Genomic DNA, 19,247 nt, shown 5'->3' with positions numbered 1-19,247 from the left:
ATAGCTGGACCTCATCAAGCCAGAAAATAGTTGACATTAAATGCCACACCACCACTTAATAATTCGTACAGAGATCAATTGAGTTGAGCTTAGCTTAGCCTCCGTGATATTCTATATATCGTCGTACGTGTGTATGTGACAGAAAATTTATTCACGTGGAATCTCTTAGCAAGATGATGTAGTTAATGTTTAAGTTAAGAGTAGTGTTAATATAAGGGCTAATAATTTTTACATGATCTAATATTTTAATGTTTAGTTTGAAGTATCTAAGCTAACTTATTAAATTATAATGAATAAGTTTTGATTTGATTTAAAATTCAATGGTACATACAATGTCACTTTTTGTGTTGGACAATTTATAACATTTTCACGTACTTAAATGAGCGAAGACTTTCTAGACAGAAAAAAAAAGGAAGACTTTTGCTTGGTTATAATCAGAACTGTCTTTAGTTTTGGATCCACATGTGTGGCCTAAGTTGAAACGTGGAGTAAGCCTCCACTATAACTCGACCCAATTTGATTAGCCCCCCCGGCCTGCACCCAAGAAACTTGACCCCATTTGAATTTGGAAGATTTACATATTAGTGAACATTTGACCCGTAAAACCCACAAACTTGTCCGACCTACAACCTGGAAATGTTAGAATATTTTATATGGAATAACATAATTAAGTGTTGCTCACACAGTGTCGGTATTAGCATGTAATGATAACTATATAATCGGTAATGCATGATATTATCATCGGGCCATAATAGGATGGACATAACGTACTAACATGCTCGGGGCCCATGGACACGCTCTAAAACGTCTTTGGTCAGCCCATTGGGCCAAGACAACTAATTCTCTCACATTGGGCATGTAAGCCCAATTGACCCATAATTCCTTATATAAAGGGTTGTGCTCTTGATTGATGATTAAGGTGGAATGAGTGTGGCTATGGTGTAGAGAGAATGATAGAGTAGTGTTCATTACTCCCAAGCTCTCATTTTCTCTATATGTGTAGATCAAAGAAGTGTAATCAACATGATTATTAGAGATCAAAGCGATAATTTGAGGTACGTATATTATTATATTAATGCCCTAAATAAAATATTTGATCATGGAAATTCATGAGCATGATTTGATATTGATTATTGTTTATTGTTTATTTAGTGCTCATTTTGTATTAATTATAACAATTGGTATCAGAGACAGGTCATTTGATTTTAGGGCTTATTAGAATAATTTTTTTTTCAAATCTGATTTACATAAAAAAAAAAAATCGATATTATATATTATTGGTAGATAAAATCAGATTGGAGGATGAGTATTGAATTTATCAATATTTTAGATTGTATTTTCCGTTTCGTTTACATTGAAAACACCCAAAACTCCAAGCTTTTTCAAAGCTTGTTAATGGCCGAAAATGGCTATTAGATCTACGGATTTCGGATGTTTATAAGTTTGAATGGGTACTGGAAATAGAAAGAGCATGAAAAATGGAGAAAAACCCCTCAAACGACATCAAAATCGGAGCTCTGGTGGCTAAAATCCAACGGGGTCAGAATTTGGGTTCGAAACGGGTCGAACAGATCTGCTGGAGGTTGAAGACAACCTCAAAACGACGACGTCGTTTTTCTGATTTAGTGTCGTTTTTTTGGTTTTTTTGTCATTTTCCGAAGTGCTATCGTTTTTTATGATTTATGTCGTTTTCTTACAAACTACATGTTGTAGTTTGCTGAAAAATTACATGTCGTTTTTGGGCATTTTTCAGCAAAAAAAAAAAAAAAAAAACTTTTTTGGGCCGTGGGGGTGCGTGAAGATTCCATTTTGGATCAAATTTTCACCATTTTGCTCATTTTAATTTTTCTCATTTGATTGTGTGATTATATTTTGGGTTTGGTCAATTTAAATTGTTAATTGACGCATGATCACATAATTAATTTGAATTAAATTTTTTTTTTCTCTCACAATTTTATTTTTTATTTATTTCATTGGATGAAGACATAATTATATTCATGCCATAAAAATTATTTGATAGATGATTGAAATTTTTTATAATATAATTATATTAATGAATAATTAATTGAGTGCTTATGTACTCACCTATCGTGAGTCTAAGCATGTCAATTTTGTTATTCATAAAATTGTGAGAATTGTGATAAATTTATCGTTAATTAATTTAATCTCATACAAGGCCATTTTTTATTTGTTTATCATTCCATAATTTTGTTATATATATGCCTTTCGTGATTTTGATAATTTTTTGTGAATTTCATTGTTGTTATTATTATGAATTCTTTCGGGGCATATACTATGGAAAATGTGTAATAAGATATTGGTCATGGTTTGTGCATTTATTATAAAAATTATTTTCAATATTTAATTAATATTTTTGGTAATAAAATTTGCTAGAAATACAAAAATGCGCAATCGGCCTTATTAGATAATTATGATATTAAATTTTTTCATTGAATGTGTTGTGCTTACCTGTCGTAAGTTTTACATGTCATTGTCAAAAATTGTGATTCATGTTAAATACTTTTCTCCCGTATCAATCACAATTAAAAACTAAGATCCATACATGCAATTTAGTCATCCTGTCGATGATTTTACTGTAAAGTAGGATGCTTAGATGGTGAAGGAAACACATTAGATGTCATGAACCACACAATCTTTTCTACCCTATCGGTAGTGGATTAGCTAAATTTAGTTATGATATTTAAAGTAGTTGTCCTTACCTGCGTAAGAGTCATATGTTTTGTTTGAACGACTCTAACATGACATGATCGTTTCCGTTGATAGATCATTGAGAAAGCTAAGAAAACGAGCAGATTGCATAATCCTTGTTTTCACATAGTGGCATTGCTCTAAGATATTTTTTTTTAGTATTAAGCAACCCTAAAACCCCTTCCGCTTAGTTATCGGATGGGACTATAATATGTCTTGTCATATCGATCTCTCATTAGAAAATTGGACTAGGCCTCGAAATTGTTAAATCTTAAAATCATTTGAATTCAAAGATGCCAAGTTACTGCATGCTCAGTGGGACTAGGCCTCAAACTAATGAATCAATTATTACAATACTTTTATGCTTAAGGATCAAGATAAGGCATAGATCATAAGTTGACAAGTTTTGGATCAATATTACAATGGATGTATGATTGTCATTGTCTATTCCGAAGAGATGATTGTGTTAATTGTGAATGTCTGTAAATATAGTGAATTCAAGATAATGGGTTAATGCATATGTACTCGATATCATATCGTTGTTGCTAGTAAAATTGAGGATAGCTAAGCTATATTTAGGCAACAATTTTGGATTGATTTAAGTCTGAACAAAGTTTTCAGTATAGTGACTTTGATAACTTAGTTACAATTTTGGATGAGAAATGGAAAGAATAGAGGATATAAGTTTTTTTGACTTATTCAATCTCAGTACACATATTCATCGCTAATGACTATCATAATTATTGATAATAGTTTGACAACCCAATTGTCCATAATGATTAATCTATAATGCATACAAATTTTGAGAGATATCGAGTATTTATCACTCTTTTGTTAAGATCTCTCATGCATTATTATCTTGAGCACAGTCTTCTCAAAGTTTTGACTCATCAAAGTTTGAAAGCTTTTATGTTTTAGAAAGCTTTATAGTGGAAAACACCTAAGGGATTAAACCATGGATGCATAATGATATGCAGTCACTTTTTTATGTGTATTGTTTCTCGAAGTGACAAGGACACAACAAGACTGGTAGATATTCTTAATTGTTGTACTCCATGCATCTTGGTTTGATGGTTGTTATTATATTTGAATGTCTCTTAGGCAAAATTATGTGTAGTATACATATCCTATCGATATGATATCATACATAATTTATTTGATTGCCTATTGCATGCTGGAGATTAATATGGTGTTTGTTGATTATATTGGTCCAAGTGGGAGAGATATTTGAATCTTGTATGGACTAATATAATCACAAACATAATTCCATATTCACAACCATGTTAGTTGTTTTTCGAAAGAGACAATGTGAGATAAGTCTTTCGCAGCAACACTCAAGATACTAAGACTCAATGGATCATATCGTTTTATTCTGAATAGCCTCATGAATGTTGTGATTGAATAAGAATTTACATCTAAGGCTATTTCAGAAGTTCTAATATTATGAGGCAATATAGGACATTGCATTTGACAATCTTAGATTTTAATCATATGAGAGAAGATGAACATTTAAGTGTTTTATTGAGAATATCAAGTTTAATATGTATGGCTCTTCTAGCTATTATTTTTTATAAGTATATAAAGTTATCTATGTTGGAGTTTTAAGCTCGCATTAGACAAGGGTTAAAATTTTATTTAGGGAATAATTGGATTTATCCTTCATTTTGTTGCTTCCGCTGTTATTATTGATGACCTACAATTGGCCAGATTATTGTAAAAAACTCCATATGCGGACAAATAAAGATAAAGGATCGAGACAATTTGATAAACCTGTGATTCCATACACGAGATAAGTTTAATTACATATACCTCTAAATTTCTAATCGATAGTCATTGGTAGTTCTTAATCCTTATTTGGAGAATTGATATGGTTATTTCATGATTTCCAAGCTATGATCAAACGTGAAAGTTTAGGCTTAATCCCATAATAATTGGGAGATTTTCTTGATGGTGGTTCATTTTAAGAATAAGTTGTTTGATGGTTAAAGTAAGGTGAATTAAAGCCTATAGCTAGTCTCCACTATAACAATGATTTTGTTCATTACTATTATTGAGTTGTAAAGTGGTGACTATTTGGAAATCAATATATAAGGATGCAAGAACTAAATTCTTGTTTAAAGGACACCCGAGTTCAATGCATTAAATCCATTTTGAGGCGGGACATCAAGATAGTGATTACTGTAATTCTCAAAATAGTCAATTCGAAACATTATCGTTAGTCAACACTATATGAGAGATCAGTGGGAGCAATGATATGTTTATATTGTCACTTGATATAGTACATTGCTCATATCTTATGATTTTGATCTATTTTGGAGACAAATTAAGCCGTTATTTGATAATATCTGTCAGATGAAGAATTCTTGATAAACCTTGTATGGTCTAAAAATTTAGATTCTTCGTGATGAGATCAACGGGAGATTGAATTGTCTCATAGTTTGCATTGACTAACTATTGTAGTGATTAATGTTTCGATTTCATTGAGAATCTTTAAATATTCTAAACTGTGATGTGTTATGAACGGCCTAAAGTCCATGATATTAGTAATGACGAGAGATCAAGTTTGAGATTATCTCACATATATGCTTATTGAAGGCAGCCTAGGGCTTACTCAAGTATACACATTCCTATCGTGATATCTGTTACAAGCATGCTGGATTGGTACTTGAGTTGTCATCCTTATGGTACCAAGGATGTGTTAGCAATTGACAAACCAACATTGTGACATATAGTAGTTGGTTTTAGTGATATCGATTGGAAAGGATGCATGGATGATTAAATCCACTTATAAGCATTCATGATTCTAGGAGGAGCTATTTTGTAATTAAATGTCATATGAACACCTACAACTTCCTATCTCATACAAAGTGAGTATAATGGTAAGGGAAGTTATATGTGATTAGGTGTTGCATGGACATTGACAACATCCTCGTATGTGAAGGTAGAGTGTGTGGCGTGTTACGAGGATATTGATTGTACATTACAATTGCGATATTCCGTTTCAGTGTTAAGAGTAGTTGACTCTATTGTGAACTTACTGAACTTATGTGATAAATATCGCAATGATATCTATCTCTCAGAACTTGGGGAGTAATATTGCTCCATTAGTGAGAAAGTTGTGGAGTCCTCTATTAGTATCATAATACGCACTTACAAACAACATGCTAATGACTACACTGACACGAGTTACCTGAACGTATGTACTAAGAAGTCATTTCTTGTTTGGATTGTTGGGAGCCAAAGATGTATTTGATCAGTAGGAGTCATTGTTTTTCATGTATGATCGACATGTTAAGGATTGCTATTGGTTGTTGAATATATGCATATTCTGGATAACTCTTTGATGTTGTGTGTACACACTTGTTGATGCAAGCCAGTGGCTTAGTCTCGGTGCTATGTTCAAGTGGATCCAGATCAATAGTTATCATCATGTTTTATGAATCTCAGATGTCTCATTATGTATTATATTTGTGTCCTATCGATACAATATGGTGCATAATTAGTTTATAGACATTATTGTTTCTTGAGATTTCTGTGTATTGATATTGCTGCTTAGTGAGCACATATTGGTGTAATTATGTAGTCCAAGTGGGAGAATGTTATAATATTTTATATGGACTAACATAATTAAGTGTTGCTCACACAGTGTCGGTATTAGCATGTAATGATAACTATAAAATCGGTAATGCATGATATTACCATCGGGCCATAATGGGATGGACATAACGTACTAACATGCTCGGGGCCCATGGACACGCTCTAAAACGTCTTTGGTCAGCCCATTGGGCTAAGACAACTAATTCTCTCACATTGGGCATGTAAGCCCAATTGGCCCATAATTCCTTATATAAAGGGTTGTGCTCTTGATTGATGATTAAGGTGGAATGAGTGTGGCTATGGTGTAGAGAGAATGATAGAGTAGTGTTCATTACTCCCAAGCTCTCCTTTTCTCTATATGTGTAGATCAAAGAAGTGTAATCAACGTGATTATTAGAGATCAATGCGATAATTGGAGGTACGTATATTATTATATTAATGCCCTAAATAAAATGTTTGATCATGAAAATTCATGAGCATGATTTGATATTGATTATTGTTTATTGTTTATTTAGTGCTCATTTTGTATTAATTATAACAGGAAATCCAGATTTTTGCAAAACCTGTCAGATTTGGGTGAAATCCGATCTGAATCCGACTTGATTTCGGTTGGTATCAGATTTCAAAATACTACACACACGGGACCTGAACCTAATTTTTTTTTCTTAAAAAATATAATTTTTATTATGAAAAACCTAAACTAATTACTAAACCCTAAAACTAAAAAGACAAACCCGAGACTACCTTCCCTCCTAGTACTTTTGTAGTTTGTTTCTTGAAATGCATTAAAATCACATTTCTTTTCTAATTTCTAATTTTCTATAAACTTATGTTTCATGATTATGTTTTATTAAAAAAATTTACCAATGCCCAATTTGTAAAAAAATTGATTGAACCAAACTAACAACAAACTTTAAAAATTAAAAAAAACATGTGAAAAGAAAAAAATGGTATTTTTGAAAATTTTGTACCAAGGTCCATTTTCGGCCCAAAGCCCAATTGGCCCAGCCCAACCCAACCCGAACTTGAACAAAAACTCGAAAAAAATTGGACCGAATTCGGTACCACTTTTCTCCACCTGAAACCCGCAAAACTCGAACCCGATGCATCCGAAACCCGAAAATTCGACTAGTGTGCAACCCTAGATTTACACTCACACACCTTATAATATAAATAATTACTAATTTGAAATTGACATTTTAATATATCCATATTATAATATTTATTAATCTAAATAACCCACATTCAAATTTTATTTACTTCTTTATTATACTTACTTATTTTTTAACATAGACTATTTCCTTATTTAATTGATTTGCTTTATAAAATTAAATAAGTTTTTCCCTTATTTTCTTTGCCTTTCACGAGTGATTTGGTATATTGAAAGAGAATGTTCAATCCCTAATTTTTGGAGGTTTGGTATTGTATATAATCTTACATTATTTTAAAATATTTATATAGTTTAATACTAAATGGTACTATACAGTTTCATAAAAAAAATCTACATAATTTAAACTACATACTATTCTACATATTTACCAAGTAAATGGTATTCTATCTACACATTTTCATACAACATGATATTCTACATATATATATATATATATCTACTAAATGGTATCTCACACATTTTTTAACACTAAATAACTTTTAGATATATGTGTATCCATAAAGTGAAAGTGAATGTTTGAATATTTAATATCTTAGTAAACTTTCATGCATGTAATTATATACTTAGTGGTATCTATTTATATAATTTTATACTCACTCTTATACTACATAAAAAAATAAAAAACCATTTGGTATTCTACTTACAAACAAGGTACAAACATGCTCATACAAAATAACTACTATTTGGTATCCAACACATTCAAAAGAAGGATAAATACCATTTTGGACCTTGTGTTTTGCAAAAGTTACCGATCAAATCATTTGTTTTGTTAAATGACAGTTTGGACCATGTGTTTTACAAAATAGTACCTTATATTCGATTTTGGTCAAAATAATTTAAAATATAATCTTTCATTCTTAGCTCGTCGACCATTTCCCTTGCTTTTATGAACTCATCATATCACTAACGACCCGAGAATTGATCTTATAATTGAATTTTTTTTGACCAAAATTAGGTATAAGTTACTCTTTTGTTCCATTTTCCAAAATGCAGGGTCCGAATTGTCATTTAACAAAAACATGAGCCGATCAGTAACTTTTACAAAACACAGAGTTCAAAATAGTATTTACTCTAAAAGAATTACTATTTAGTATCAAACGACACAAATAATAATCCAAGTGTGTAATCTATATAATATTCAAATAATGAAGATTTTCATTATATTTAATTGAAAATAATATCAAAGTTGTGTAAAGCCTGTTATGCTTGTATTAGATTTAGCTGAAACATTAAAAGAAAAGTAGAATAACAATGGACAACTACAAAATGGTATCCAAAATATTTGTGTTAGGAAAATATAAATTGCCTCAATGGAAATGGTAAAAAGACATTTACAACTCTAAGCAAAATATACAAAATGAACAAGGATTGATTAAATAAAGTTACAACTCTATAACAAAAAATACATGTAAATATGGAAAATGATAGAAAAAGATAGTAATGAAAATACAACTCTATGACAAAATGATACAAGTAAACTAGGAGTAGTAGAATGAAAAATATAGATGAGATTACAACTATAAAGCAAAAGATATAAGTAAAAGAGTAAAAAGAGAATATGAAAATAAGATGAAAGCAATAGTAAAAAAGAAAATAACAAGAACAATGAACAAAGAACAAAGAACAAAGAACAAAGAACTCTCACTCACACAACCAAAGTGAATAGTTTTGGGGATCACCAACTTGAACAAAGTTTGAAACCTTTGTCCAAAAGCTTATTTCCCCCTAACTCAAGCATTAAGGGAACTCTCACAATTTTGGAAATAACTTTATGGAATTATCAAGCCTCTAGGAGTTTTCTAGCCAAGTGCTCTAATGGATAGAAAAATTGTGTCTTACAAGTGAGCAATAGGCTCCTATTTATAGAGTTTAGAGACACCATTTGAATTTCAAATTCCACCAACCCCCATGACTATTACTAATGATTAATTGAATGTTTATGAAATTAAAAATAAGATTTGAGAGTTATTTGTGTTGTTAGAGCCGTTCAAGAAAGTTGGATAAAACTGAAATTTGGTAGGCAGCCCTCCTGGTCACGGCCACGAACATTGCTGGTTGCGGCCGTGACTCTCTGTCACCTAGGCCGCGACCACTAGCCCTTTTTAGCACACAACTTTGTGTTGTTTTTTCCAAACAGTTCCAAATCACTCCCAATTGATTTTGTAACCCCCAAACACATTATTGGGGGTTAAAATCACATCTTTAATAGTCATTTCTCTTATGGCTTTGAGAAATTCAAATCAAAGTGTGTAACATTAAATCTACACATTATTGGGTAATATTTGGGAGTTAAAAATTTGTAACTGAATTTGTAACACCAAATATGTTACTTATTTGAATATTCACATATATCCAAATATTGTAACTCTCTTTTATATGTTAAAATATGTGACACTCTTTGTCACATTTATTTAATCTACAACATTATATTATAAAATAATATAACATTCCCCAACTAGATTAAATAGTTATCTATTGTAACACTTATTTAATCAATCAACATTATATTTAAAAATATAACATGTTCCCCACTTGATTAAATAATAACTCCCTCTTATAGAAGCCATTGCATTGGTGCATAAAGTAAAATGTTTTTCAACTTGAACTTTACTATAGTGTAATTATCACAAAATTTGTTGAAAATTTGGTTGCACTAGGCATTGAACCATCTTTCCATGATAACAAATCGGAGATAATACACACACATTTGCCATGTTCACTTGAGACCTCTATGTCTCGCTTTGCACCGTTAGTGGCCATGTGCACTTTCCATTCATGGACGTTCTTGAGAATACTCTCAATTCTCATGAGAGGCGGCACTACCCCTAGGTCCATATAGGTATAACTCTTACAGTATTTTGTTACCAAAAATACCTGTCTTCACAAGACTACTTTTTTTGCATTTGAAATATTTGTTCAAAGAATATGTCCTAGCTAACATTCAGGAAGACTATACTATCAAAAACGGTTATCATTTACTCTGTGCAGCCTCAAAACGTGCCCAATGGTGCTCAGAAGTATGGAGTAGACTCAACATACCGAAACATAGTATCATTTTGTGGATGGCCATGCTTGACAGATTAAAAACTAAGCAAAGATTAATGAGATTTCAGATGGTGAACAACTCAGTATGTCTGTTATGTGATATTCATGAAGAAAGTATAGCTCACCTTTTTTTTTATTGTCATCTTAGTAAGAGATGTTTGCAACAGGTGAAAGAGAAGATGCACTGGGCTGTTCAAACTGAAACACTAATCAGCCTCATGAGATGGATTTCTCGAGCTCACTTGAGTCAGTTTCGGAAAATGGTGTATGCGGCTGTTGTGGCTGCGGTGGTCTACCATATTTGGAAAGCACGGAATGAAGTTGTTTGGTTACTTCAGGTGAAAAGGATAGAGATAATTGTGCATAATATTGTTAGTGATGTAAAAAATAGAGTTAGGAGTGTCATGCCGAAAAAAGTCAGTAACATTGACTTGAATTGGTTTGAATCTTTATAATAGACTTACTCAAAGCTTGTATAGATTAAAGGAGCATATTCAGGCCATACACAGGTGCTGTTAAGATGTAATGTTGTTTGGTTTTAATGAAGCTTCTGATTTACCCAAAAAAAAAAATGTCCTAGCTAAATTAGGGTGTTACAAGTTGGTTCCAGAGACAGGTCGCTCATCAAAAACTCGGAACTCTCACATAATACATACACAAGATCAGAAGGAACCTAACTCATCATTTTGTTTGTAAGCTGTTTTATTGTATGATTCTTTGTAATATATTTGTTGATATGTGCAGTTTGATCTAGAATGGAAACTCCTAGAGAAGTCATACTTAAGGAGATCAGAGGCATTCAAAAGATAGAGGAAAACCTGAGTGATAGTTGCCAACTGATAAGGCTCTTTCGTCAAATTATGAAAGTCAACCTATATGAGAAATTCTATTATGCCATAAGGTAATAGAATTAGAATTAACCACATTGCAAGATTTAGATGCCATTTCATTATTGTCACTATCAAGAGCACAAAGTTTGATCATTCCATCATATGTATAACCCTCTCCCACAAAAGTGCTCAATTTAGTCAAAGTGAGTTTAACGAATTCAAACTCCATTTTGATACCATATTTACTCAATAGATTTCCACTCATAATGTTTCTAGTCATATCAGGAACATAGAAAACATTAGTTAGGGTCACTTTCTTTCTATTAGTGAAGAACACATCAATGCAGCCCATTCTAAGTACTTTGGATCTCTTTTCATTTCTCATTTGGACTTCAAGTCCCACATTTGCACTTTCAAAGGTTTTGAAAATATAGTTTTATCATAGGTTGCATGAGTGGTGATACAAGTATCATACCACCATCCTTGCACCTTTCTTTGGGTTGCATTAACATCACTCAAGGTTGTAATGACCTCAACATCAAATGCATTGACCTTAGTATCTTCACTTTCTTTTGTAATGATCCCATCTTCAATTTCATTGACATATTCACATTCTCTTAAGGTTGCATTAGTCTCATCACTACATGCATGAACTATGTCGATTCTCTTTAGGGTTATTATACATTCCTCATCAAATGCATTATTCTCAATTAGGGCTACAATGCATTCCTCACTAAATGCATTAAATTTAATCAAAGTTACAAATATATCATCATCAATTAAAGTGACCAAATTAAATTTATTTAGAAATGCAATGATCTCAACATCAATTGTCTTAACTCTAAAATCAATATGGTTAATTTTACGATTATCATATCTCACATGATAATCAATAACTTTACAAACAAAACAAGTATAACAATCACCATTGCATTGTTCATTAAATTTCGCTATTGTACTCTTAATATTAGCAATAAAATCAAACTCACAAAAATATGGCAACAAAATCATTTCATTCAAATTCTTGAAATCTACATATTTAGAAACAGGGAATTTGATGATAGCAATCTCCTTAAGCATGTAATACCATAAAGTTATCTCATCCTTTGTTGATGAAGACGTTGAATCCATATCCACATTCATGTAGAGCATTTCCAAATATAACTTTCTTTGTTCTTTCATGGTTATGTGTTCAACACAAACCAAATCTTGAAACAATGATTTGAGAGTTGTAGAAGAAGAATACATTTCCCTCATTGTTGATTATGCAAAACGCAAAAATAAAGTAATTAGAATTAAAGATTTTGATTGTTGGGAATATATGGTTATACACTTTGCAAATCAACAATTAAAAATGAGAATAATTAAATATTTGAAACCCTAATGTTAAAGAAGAACCTTATTCAAAGTACGAATGAAAATCTTGATAATCAAATAAACATGTTCATAGTATAAATGACTAACTTGGTTATAAGAAACTAAGTGATTAAATAATGATAAGATGAACTTAGAAACTGTTGACCGTGTTTTTGGCCAACGACGTGAGAACGACAAAAACGATAAAGCCTTCAAGAGAAAATAAACGACACAGACGATTTTGAAAAGAAAGTAAATAACACACGCAATTTTTATAGTGGTTCAGCCCCAATATGTTGGTAATAGCCTAATCCACTTAGAGTTGTGATTATAGATCTGCACTCAAGATTAGATGAAGCTGAGTCAACTGAGTTTCTTCAGTGCAGATTACAAAAATACAAGAATTCTCTCAAATGCAAATACTTTCTCTCTCTAGAAAAATCAGATCAAAAGTTCAAAAAAAAGAAGAGCCCCCTTTTATGATGCCATAAGCCTTGTATTTATAGGCTTAGGATCGTACAGATGATATCCCCCCATAATCGGGATATTTTATTATATTTATTACATTTAAATTACAAAAATATTCAAAATGTAACGGAACACCAAATTTGTGGGAAGAATGAGAGATTCCCGCGTATGCCAAGACCGATTCTTGTTGAAGCCGTTTCTGGGAATCTTGACGTAGTCTGTTCTACCTGGTTTATGAATATCACCTTCTGGTTGGCCATACCTCTACTGGGCAGCTATGCACTTGGCTGGTAGGACATGCACTTAGCTGGTCTAGCATGACACATCTCTGGTCTAACATGACACATCTCTGGTCTAGCATGACACATCTCTAGTCTAGTGATAACTCTACAAAATAGAGTTATTTTACCACTTCTTATGTGCTAATTGTTGCTTAATTCTTGAGTTTTTAATTGATTTATTAAGTTTTTAAGTAATTTTGAATTTAGTAGTCTTATCATGATTTTATATACTTTTGTGTGTTTTTATAAGTATTTTGTTGTAAAATGTTGTAGTTAATTATTTGAATTATTATTGTTAAGTTAGTGGTAAAAAATGTTGTATTATTGAACTTAAATGTAAAATATAATTTAAGTTATAATTAATATTTTCAAAGAATTAAATTGATTTATTTTATAGTTGAAAATATTGTATTATGATTTATTTTATATTTATTTTGTAGGGAATGTATGCTCTTAAAAAGAAAGAAAAATGAAGGACAATATGATATTTTCAAGAAAGCAAGACAAAGAATTGGCATTTATAAAAAGCCTCATTTGGGCCCAAGCCCAACAGCTCCTCCACGTCTCTCCAGCAAGTGTCCATGCGCCAAGAACCAACTATCTATCCTCCAAGCTCTTCCTTCAGCCAGCTGTCCCAAGTCTCTTCATGCACTTTCTTCCTTCAAGCAAATTGCTCCAAGCCCATTTGCACATCAACAAAGCAGCCATTCATCTCTTGCCGCCAGCTTCAGCCCACAAAGCCCAGTCTCCCAGCCATCAACGCCCACGCCTGGCATCCTGCATGCACCAACCGAAGGCCCACCACGCCTTGGCAGCTGAACCAAGCTGCCAAATAGCCACCAAAATGCCAAAAATCATTTACTCCCAATATTTTTCACTCAAATATCAATTCACTCTTCCCTATTTTTCTTACCTCACAACCGACTTACCATGTCATTTAAAAAAATTATTAAAAAGATATTCTCAATTGTTTTATAAGTTTTTTATTTTAAATTACAAATACTATTAAATAAAAATATTTTCTTATTTATAAAAATTAAATTAAAATTTATAATTAATAATAATTTATTTATTTATATTTCAAAAATTATAATATATATAATATTAATAAGTATATTTTTTTAATACTGATTTTTTACCCAGATAAATTATGTATATGTATTGTTTAAATAAATTAATATATTTTAAAATTTCAATAATATAAAACAAATTAGAGTATCTTTAATAATGTAATTTTATAATTTCATGGTAGGTCGGTTCTACACAACCGACCTACCATGTCACATGAGAAGTCATTTCCCACACAACCGACCTACCATGTCATCTAAAAAATTATTAAAGAGATACTCTAAATTTTTTTAATTTAAATTATAAATATTATTAAATTAAAATATTTTCTTGTTTATAAAAATGAAATAATTTTTTTTAATTACTGATAATTTATTAATTGAATTATCTTTCAAAATTTATAATATTTGTAATATTAATAGTATATATATTTTTATATTTATTTCATACCCAAATAAATTATATTTATGTATTGTTTAAATAAATTAATATATTTTAAAATTTCAATAATATAAAATAAATTAGAGTATCTTTAATAATGTAATTTTATAATTTCATAGTAGGTCGGTTCTACACAACTGACCTACCATGTCACATGATAAGTCATTTCCCACACAACCGACCTACCATGTCATCTAAAAAATTATTAAGGAGATACTCTAAATTATTTTATAATTTTTTTTAATTTAAATTATAAATATTATTAAATTAAAATATTTTCTTGTTTATAAAAATGAAATAAATTTTTTTAATTACTCATAATTTATTAATTGAATTATCTTTCAAAAATTATAATATTTGTAATATTAATAGTATATATGTTTTTTATATTTATTTCATACCCAAATAAATTATATATATATATGTATTATTTAAATAAATTAATATATTTTAAAATTTCAATAATATAAAATAAATTAGAGTATCTTTAATAATGTATTTTTATAATTACATGGTAGGTCGGTTCTACACAACCGACCTACCATGTCACAGGAGAAGTCATTTCCCACACAACTGACCTACCATGTTATCTAAAAAATTATAAAAGAGATACTCTAAATTATTTTATAAAGCTTTTGTATTTTAAATTATAAGTACTATTAAATTAAAATATTTTCTTGTTTATAATAATGAAATATAATTTTTTTTAATTATAGATAATTTATTAATTTATTTATCTTTTAAAAATTATAATATATGTAATATTAATAGTATATATTTTTTATACTTATTTCATACCCAAATAAATTATATATATGTATTGTTTAAATAAATTAATATATTTTAAAATTTCAATAATTTAAAACAAATTAGAGTATCTTTAATAATGTAATTGTATAATTTCATGGTAGGTCGATTCTACACAACCGACCTACCATGTCACATGATAAGTCATTTCCCACACAACCGACCTACCATGTCATCTAAAACATTATTAAATAGATACTCTAAATTATTTTATAAAGCTTTTATATTTTAAATTATAAATACTATTAAATTAAAATATTTTCGTGTTTATAAAAAATTAAATTAATTTGTTTTAATGACAAATAATTTATTAATTTATTTATATTTCAAAAATTATAATCTATGCATGTAATATTAATAAGTATATTTTTTTATATATAGATATATATATTTATAGCTTATTACATATAGATATATATTTATAGTTTAAATAAATTAATATATTTTAAAATTCTTATAATGAGACATGATAAGTCGGTTCACATAGTCGCGACCTACCATGTCAGCAAGGTAGGACATGGTAGGTCGGTCCACACAGAACTGACCTACCATGACAACATGGTAGGTCAGTTTTGCATGAACCGACCTATTATGTCATCTATAGGCATGGGAGGTCGGTGCACACAGAACCGACCTCCCATGCTTACCTTGGACATACATGATAGGTCGGTTCTGTGTAAACCGACTTATGAACATGTGTTAAGTCGGTTTAAGGAGAACCGACCTCTCATGTCCGATGACTGATGTCCAAATTATAGTAGTGTGTGATGAGTTTCTTGGAGAAAACTTTGGTCTTTGAGAGCTAGAGAGAGAGAGAGAGTTGGAAAGTGTGATCAAGGTTTTACAACTCTAATAACTCATATTTATAGTGTAGGCAAAGTCATTAGTCTAACCAATAAGATTAGAACATTTAAAACACATCATTTGGAGCATTTTACATAACTGTATGACCCTAAAAGACTGCCCAGGCGATGCGTCGCTTGCATCGCCTGCTAGGGCTTTTGAAGCCCTTCGCATTTTGGTGATACTACGCCACTTAGGGGGCGACGCATCGCCACCCCCTTTGACTTTGGACCCCTCCAATGGTCCTAAAATTTCTCCAAATGCTACCAAATTTTTGGGAATGTTTGGATACCTCATTGTATCACTTTAGTCCCATAAAAGTCACTTTTAGATGCCTTCTACACAATCTCATGTTTTCACTTCTCCTTAAGTGAAAACCGTTAAATATTTTGCACCTCAACGTGTAAACATCTTAACCATTGTATTTAACTAATCTCAATAGAGATAGCTAGGATGCGGGAACAACTAAGGCTAAGAGATGAGGAAGTAGGAAGTAGCTCGAGGTGGAAGAGGACAACCTCTGGTACAAGTACCACCGCAGCAAGTGCCTATTGGGCAGGGAAGACACTTGGTGGGACCCTTCATACCAGAATTTGAGCCAGTATACGAAAGATTTAGGAAGCAACATCCGCCCAACTTTGAAGGGAATGCCAACCCTATTGAAGTAGAGGAGTGGCTCAGGACGGTAGAGTCCACTTTGGAGCACATGCATCTGAATGCTGAGGACAAGGTGTCATGCGCGTCACATTTGCTGAAGAAAGATGCGCGAATCTGGTGGGATATTGTAAAGCAAACTAGAGATGTGACTGCCATGACCTGGGCCGAATTCATAGAATTTTTCAATAAGAAATACTACATCGCCACAATTTTGGAAGCAAAGGTGGATGGGTTCGTAGCTTTAACTCAGGGAAACTCCACAGTGACTGAATATACAATGAAATTTGATCGACTGACAAAGTTTGCAAATGATATGGTGCCTACTGAGACCCTCATGATTCAACGATTCATGAGAGGGTTGAAGGCAATGATTGCTAGAGTCGTCAAATTAACTACTATGAGAGTTACCACATATGCAGAGACATTGGTATGCATATAGGAACAAATTTGGAAGGAAAATGCTGCGAGAAGGGAGGCTAGAAAGGAAATTCTGGATCTAGAGATAAGAGGAAGGCCATTACACCATGTCTTATATAAATGATATGATAGCTTATTAGTTTTGTAGTTTATTAAAGTTTTAGCTGTTGTGGTTTCCATTTCCTTTATTTTATTCATTATGATATTTAAAACTAATTGGAAATTTGGAATGGCCACCTAATTTTGCTTAATTTAGCTTTGTAAAGATTACACCTTTCAAAGAAAGAAAAGAGTTTTGTAAGGAGTACTCGTACTAGTACTAGTACTAGTATATATGTATAGGTTGAATGGGAGTTAAAGACAAATATTGGTGTTTGGTACATCAAAGCATATTATAGATGAACCTCGTATGAAGCCAGAAAATAGTTTACATCAACCGTATATTTGGTGTGAAGGAAAGAAAATATAGGAGAAATAGAAAATTAGAAAGAAATAAGAGAAAACATATTTCTTTCATAGATGTTTTGGAAAGAAAGAAAATTGATTTATTAAATTCATTACATTATCATTACATTATTAATGTATAAACTATTTTATAATTTTGTTTTTGTAATTTCTCACAGGTGTGTTTTTACAAAACTTTTTCCTTCATTTTGGAGAGAGATTTTTTATGGTCCCACTCATTCTTCTCCCTACTTTTCTTTCCCACCAACATCTAATTTTTTTTCCTTCTCCTTCACTTTATTTCTTCTCTACCAAATATAGAGTAAATGCCACACCACCACTTAAATCCGTACATGAGATCGATTGAGTTGAGCTTAAAATAGCTAGGCTTAGCCTCAGGGATATCCTATGGTTGTACGTGTGTGTGATAGAAAATTTATTCAGGTGGAAATCCCTAAGCAGGATGATGTAGTTAATGTTTAAGTTAAACTTGAGATTAATTTGTGTACTTGCTTAAAAGAGCAAGACTCTTCCTTTGTTATGGTGATGAGAACAGTCTTACAGTTTGGATCATTATATACTTTCTGGAAGGCTTCTGAATTTGCATGTGACGTGGAGTCATTTCATTGCTTTTAAATGAAAGACACATTATGGAGAAGGAGAAGGAGAAAGAGAAAGTAAAGTTTAGTGTGAATCTAGATAATATCCTATGAAGACTTCTATTTATAGGCATCAATTACAAGAGAATAATAAGTACCAATAACGCATTGTCTACGATTAATAAATTATGTATATTAAAATATCTAACACAATAAACAAAAATCCGTTGTAGTCTAGTTGGTCAGGATACTCGGCTCTCACCCGAGAGACCCGGGTTCAAGTCCCGGCAACGGAATGATTAAAATGATTTATTTTTTAGGAATACAATTTTACAGTTTGTTAGTATGTTCCATGTATGTATCATTATTGTTTGCTGATAACAGAATATATCAATAAATTTTTTCAGTGCATTCTCTGTTCAGATAAAAGGTGGCCTCAATTGAGGGATTCTCTTCTTTTTTTTTTTTCCTACTTGGAACCCTTGATTAAAGCAATCTTGCATTAAGCTATAAA

The 19,247-nt window shown here is 31.3% G+C and overlaps 1 non-coding gene across 1 annotated transcript; it reads left to right on the top strand.

The window, feature by feature from the left end:
• The first annotated feature begins 18,956 nt into the window (after window positions 1-18,956).
• TRNAE-CUC (transfer RNA glutamic acid (anticodon CUC)) lies at window positions 18,957-19,029 on the top strand. Its single transcript has one exon. It is a non-coding gene; the product is annotated as a tRNA-Glu (tRNA).
• Window positions 19,030-19,247: the final 218 nt, after the last annotated feature.

This window comes from Humulus lupulus, chromosome 1 (genome assembly GCF_963169125.1).
Source record: "Humulus lupulus chromosome 1, drHumLupu1.1, whole genome shotgun sequence".
NCBI lineage: Eukaryota > Viridiplantae > Streptophyta > Magnoliopsida > Rosales > Cannabaceae > Humulus > Humulus lupulus.
Note: the sequence above shows the minus strand (reverse complement) of the source record. Positions and strands in the feature narration are given on the sequence as shown.